This window comes from Coffea arabica, chromosome 7c, assembly GCF_036785885.1.
Source record: "Coffea arabica cultivar ET-39 chromosome 7c, Coffea Arabica ET-39 HiFi, whole genome shotgun sequence".
Classification (NCBI taxonomy): domain Eukaryota; kingdom Viridiplantae; phylum Streptophyta; class Magnoliopsida; order Gentianales; family Rubiaceae; genus Coffea; species Coffea arabica.
The window spans coordinates 38,590,147-38,596,146 of NC_092322.1; positions in this window are offsets into that span (position 1 = coordinate 38,590,147).

The following is a 6,000-nucleotide window of genomic DNA, read 5'->3' on the forward strand; positions in this document are numbered from 1 at the left end:
GGATGCAGCTTGTGGGAGAGACCAAGGGAATACCGATGAAGTTGGGCCAATGGACGGGTATGGGCAATTTCTCTGTCATCCTGATTAACAATTATGAGGTGTAATTTGGGATGCGCTTCATCAATTATTTGAGATCAATTATGGTGTCACATAAAGACACCATATTCATTACGCAAAGGGGCAAACCATGGATGGTAAATGTGTGTCATGAGACGGAACTCATTCCCTGTCAGCTTGAGCAAGGACTGTGGAGGGGTGAGCCAATATTTACGGTCATCCTTAGGAAAGAAGACCTGCTGACATGCAATTGTAACGAAACGATACCAATCTCGCATGAAATTGAGAAGGTCCTAGCTAAATTTAAAGATGTATTGCTTGAGAACCTATCGAAGGAATTTCCTCCAAGGTGTGTAGTGGATCACGCGATAGAATTGGTAAAGAGCGTGAAACTAGTCTCCCTGACCATAGTACAGCATATCGCGCGAAGAGTTAAAAAAATTACGGAAACAGTTTGGGGAGTTTTTGGAGTCCAAATCCATCACTCCCTTCAAAAGTTCTTTTTGTATGCCGGTTCTCTTTCAACATAAGAAAGACGACACCTTGTGTATGTGTAATGATTATTGGACACTCAACAAGATAATCATAAAGAACAAGTATCCTGTGCTCTTCATCGCAGATTTGTTCGACCATTTTCAACTGAAAAAAATTCTGTCTAAATTTGACTTACGCAAGGGGTACTATCAACTGAGAATCAAGGCGAGGGATGAGTCCAAAACGGCCATCATTACGAGGTATGGGTCGTACAAGTTCAACATGATGTCATTTGGGCTAACCAACACACCTGTCACATTTTGCAAGCTCATGCAAGAGATGCTGAAAGAAATTCTTGGACAAGTTCATCATGGTTTACCTTGACGACAGCCATCGTCATTTATAGAAGCAACATGGAGGAGCATGTTGAGCACTTAAGACAAGTGTTTGTTGTCTTAAGGGTTAACTAGTTATATGTATGAAAGAAGAAATGTGAATTTGACTTACGTGAAATCTCCTTCTTAGACCACATTGTGGGAAACAAAAGAATTCATATGTACTTCCAGAAGACTAAGGCAATTGCGGAATGGAAGGCACCGACATTGCTCACGAAACTATGGTTGTTCTTTGGATTAGTAAATTACTATCGACGGTTCATAGTAGAGCACTCGGCCATTGCTGTTTCGTTAACCGATCTACTGCACAAAGGTAAGATATGGAGCTGGATGTCTGAATGTTAGGCAGCATTCAAGACCTTGAAAGATGTGATAACGAAGGAGTTGATGTTGGTGTAGACACCAAATTTTTGGTGTAATTTTTAGTTTTTTTTATTTATTTGTCGTGTTCATTTTTAGTTTTTAGTTTCCAGTTTTATTTTTATTTTTAAGTTTTATCATAGAATTTGTTGAAGAAAAAGAAAAGAAAGAAAAGAAAAAGCATCAAAAATATGTTTTAGTCATTTTGTTTTTATTCAATGCTTTCTTGAAAGAAAAAAAGAAAAAGAGGAAAAGAAAGAAAAGTCATAAAAAAGAAAAAGGGAAATTTGTTCACAAAAATATGTTTATTTCTTTAAATTCAACCTTTTTGCACTTTAGTTATTTTTATTAAGTTATTTTGAAAAAAAGAAGAGAAAAAAAGAAAAATGAAGAAAATTTGAAAAATGGACATTTTTGTTGTTTTTATTTATTTAGTTTGTTTTTTTATTTATTACATGGTTTTGGCAATTTGTTATTATTATTATTATTTTATTTTATCATTTCTATAATTATCAGGTTGTTCCTAAAAAAAAAAAAAAAAAAAAAAATTGATACGCGACTGCAAGCTGCGTTTTTTTTGCAGCTTGCAAGGAGGGGCTTCGGGCAGCCCTTGGCTGCAAATACAAAAGAAGTGGCTGGGGGGTTTTAGGGTTGGATGCCCCATATAAATAGAATGGAAAACTACAGCCGCAAGGGGGATGGGCATTGGAGCAAAGGTTGAGCAAAAGAAACCCACGGGGAAAAATCTGAACCAAGGGAAACGACTGTAGAGAGGAGCCAACGGGGAAGAAAAGAAAAAGCAAGAGAGTCGGGGGGAGAGAGAAAGAAGTGACGGCAGGAAAAATTTGGAAGAGGGGATAGGATCGGCAAAAAAGGAAAAATTAAGAGAGCCTACGGGGGAGTATCTGATGGCAAGGGAAGCAAGGAGGTTTTTGGTAACAATGGCTGAGAGTCTAGTGACGGCTGGAAAGGGGTAACCAAGAAAGGGAGAAAAAAGGGGGGAGAGGAGAGAGTTACGGGGGATAGAGAAAAAGGATACAAACGGCAAGGAAGAGGAACCAGAAAACATAGCCAAGCAATCTGGGAAAGAGCAAGTGGAGAAGGAGATTCGGGGCTGAAACTAAAGGCTCAAGATCGGCCGCTGATACTTCCATTGAATCCAGGCTGAAGCGTCTAGTCCGAAGCTGTGAACAGGTAGCTTTCTATTCCGTTAGTCCGTATGACATCTAGCCTATATACTAGAATTTCTGAGTTCTTATTTATGTTGGCCTGTGTTGAATGATTGTGTTGTGTGTGCTGGAGTAGGAAGTTTGGTGTTAGGTTGGGTCTCTTGACAGGGAAGTTATGAGCTAGAATATGCGGATGTGTTCTAAAAGATGAGAAATAATCTGATGTCTTACCGCACTTCACAGTCCAAAGTTTTGTTGCTGCATTTCATTCGACTCTTTCTGGGTTCATGGTTGTTCTGGGTTCTAAAGTTGGGTGTTCGGATTACTTCGCTTGTTTGTTATTTGAAATATTTTGAGAAATGTTTTAGGGGAAAGGTTTGGTTAGAGATGGTGTGCCCAAATCCAACTGTGTTTGAAAATCTGTTTTGTTTTGAAAGCAAGTCATGGAAAATTTTCAGTTTGGCCGATACAAGCTCAATGGACAAAGAGCTGCACGCATGTTTTTCCAGAATTGTGCATGTTATCGCTTTAAGTTTCTTGGCTGTTTGGATCATGATTGATGGTGTAGTTGATAGCTTGGTTCAAAGTTGTATTGTTGGGATTGAAAATATCTAATCAAAGCCATGCGTTTGAATCAAAATCTGGTTTCGTATGATGGAAACGTAGAAAGCCATGACTAGGAATATTGCAAAAACTTGCGGCACTTTTTCCTCTTTTTATTGCTGTTTTGCTGTTTAGTTTCTACCCTTGATGATCAGCTCCCTTTCTTGATTCAATCGTGCAATGAAATGGTATGTTTGGGCGATATTTGATAGGTATGAAATCTGAAATTTGGAGAACTTGCTTGCATTATGAAATGGGTAAAAGCTGTGGCTGGAAATTGCAGAATGCTATTTCAATGCTGACATGATCTTTGGTCTGAATTTTCTAATGTTTAAACATAATGATTTTGGGTCATAAGCTGTCTTCATGCGCATGCTATTGCAACAAAAAGAAACCAACAGTTTTGCTTGGTTCATGGTTGCCGAAAGGAAAGTTCTTGCTGCAGTTTCCTTCTTCTTTTTGTCCATCCAAACCAGATTTGCCATCTTAATCCTGTAACCAAATTTCATGTTTTGTTGTGGGTCAATAATTTCTGGTTTGAGGAATTTGATTGTGTGATGAAATGGATACAGTTTGTTACTAGAAATTTGCTGAAGTTTTGGAAAACAAAAGGGAGCAACCTTTGATTTTGTTTAGATTGCAGAATCTTGAGCTTTTACGTATGTATGCATGAAATGACTTCCAACAATTGTACTTTGACCCCTCAAGTCCCTTCTTATTCTGCTATGGCCCAAGTAATTGAAACATTTAATCAAGTTGATCCCTCAAAGTTTTTCTTTGTTCCACAAAAGCCCAAGCATGTTCTAGTATCTTGCAATTAGGTCCTAAAATATTTGCAATTTCAATCATCACTTGGCCTTTTCGTTGCTTTTGGACCCTTGAAGTTCCTAAAAATGTTTCATTAGGCTTGAGTGCTTGATTAGTGTTCACAATTGAGTCCTTGGTAGCCTCCATTTCTCAACTTGATTTCTTATTTGCTTTCACTAATTACCATGTTTGTTTAGGTGGTACCCAATGCATGAATTTGTGAGTTTTGTATCTAAATGAGCTTGCCTTTGCCTATTTTCTTTAATTTTTCTGAAATAAATTGGCTTTGACCTTTTTCTTGCTCTTAGACTTTCAAAGTTTCTAAAATGTTTCCATTGGCTTTGAATGGTTGATTAATGCTTGCATTTGGGTCCTTGGTGGATTCCTTTATTGGAAATTATGTATAGTTTGATTTCATTTAAATTGCAATTAAGAGAGTTTTGATGACTTTGTTATACTTTACTATTTGAGGTACCTTGACCTTTTTATTGTTTTGAAGCCATTTTTCATTCATTTGGACACCATTCAAAGGGGCGGTATAATTTCTTTTATCCCTTTTGTTTCTCTCCTATGTGACCCAACGTGCTAAGTGAATATGCATGTCTACTTCGCTTTTCTTGCCTTCCCTTAATTCCTTGCATTTATTTCATCTACTTTTACTTTTATTCAAGTTATTCATTATGGGGTATGTGTACACCTCTTGTCTTGTAATAGATAGGGCTTGGCGAGCTTTCTTGTCCATTTTCCCTTTCCCCCCCTTTTGTTTTAGTTAGCAAATGTAATAAGTTCATTGCTTGCTTTCGTTGCTACGTGTTTAATCGCTTTATTAAGTCCTTGCATCTAGTCAAGCATGCTAAGTGTTATGTGCTACGTGTTTATAAGTGATTCGCATGTCTACTCGCTTTTTATAGTCATGAATGAATGTGATGGATGAATGGACGTCACCACACTAGTCCAATGCTAGTTGTGGCCCCCTTTCCGTCACCATACTAGTCCAACGCTAGTTGTGGTTCATTGTTCCGTTTCCACTAGTCCAACGCTAGTCGGAATTCATAGAATGGGCTAGTCCAACGCTAGACCCTTAGGGATTTCCCCTCGTTAGTACATGTTTGCATGTTCATTACATGTCATGCATTCTTTTTAGTTTTATCCTCTTTGCATGCTCCTCGAACCCCTTTTCCCCTCATTTTAGGATTTTTGCATCTCATACTAGTTATAGGGTACATTTGCGTGAGAGTCCCCTTTTGATAAGGGAAACGAGCGAGTGTGGCTACTCGATAGCCTTAGCACGCTAGTTTTGCTTTCTAATCAAAGGGAAAATCGAAGTCGAAAAAGTTAGGGGTCATTCCCATACCCGACCTGATGCATTCCTTTAGGTTCATTCATTCTCATTTTATCACTTATTCATTTTTCAATTCACATTCCCTCATCACTTTTCCTTTCCTTATTGTTCATTTTGATTTCTACTTCACAAAATTGCACTTAATTACACCTATATGCACTTATCACTATATTTTATACACTTGCACACAAACACTTGGATTTTTCATACAAATTCACACATGCACCTTTCCATACACTTGCACACAAACACTTGGACTTTTCATACAATTTCACACGTGCACCTTTTTATACACTTGCACACTTGTACTTTAGCCATCATTTGCATTAATCGACCTCTATAAGGTTTTCCTTTATTGGCCGCCACAATTCATGTGGTTGGGACTAAAAACCTTACAAGAGACATTTTAGAATTTAGGTTTGCATTTTTTCTTTTCTTTTGCATTCATGTAGTGCATCCAAATGTAATAAATTCTTTGGTTAAAACAAGAAAAACTTTGATTAAATCACGCAACTAGCCTTGGCTAGGTCGAAGAGGTGCCTTGGATTTTTATCCTTGCCTTCCCCTTCGTCAAATGTGACTCCCGAACCTTTTCCGTTGGTTTACGTGGACTAGGAGTCGTTTAAAAGGGGTTTCTTACTACTTTTTCCTATTTTTCCTTTAAAAAGCTCATTTTTTAGGTGACTTGGTACACCTTAACTCATTACCAAGTGGCGACTCCAATTTTATTATTTCAAAAACCCTTTTTAAACTACAATTTTGGGTCAAATCGTCGCATTCTCAAACCCCCATT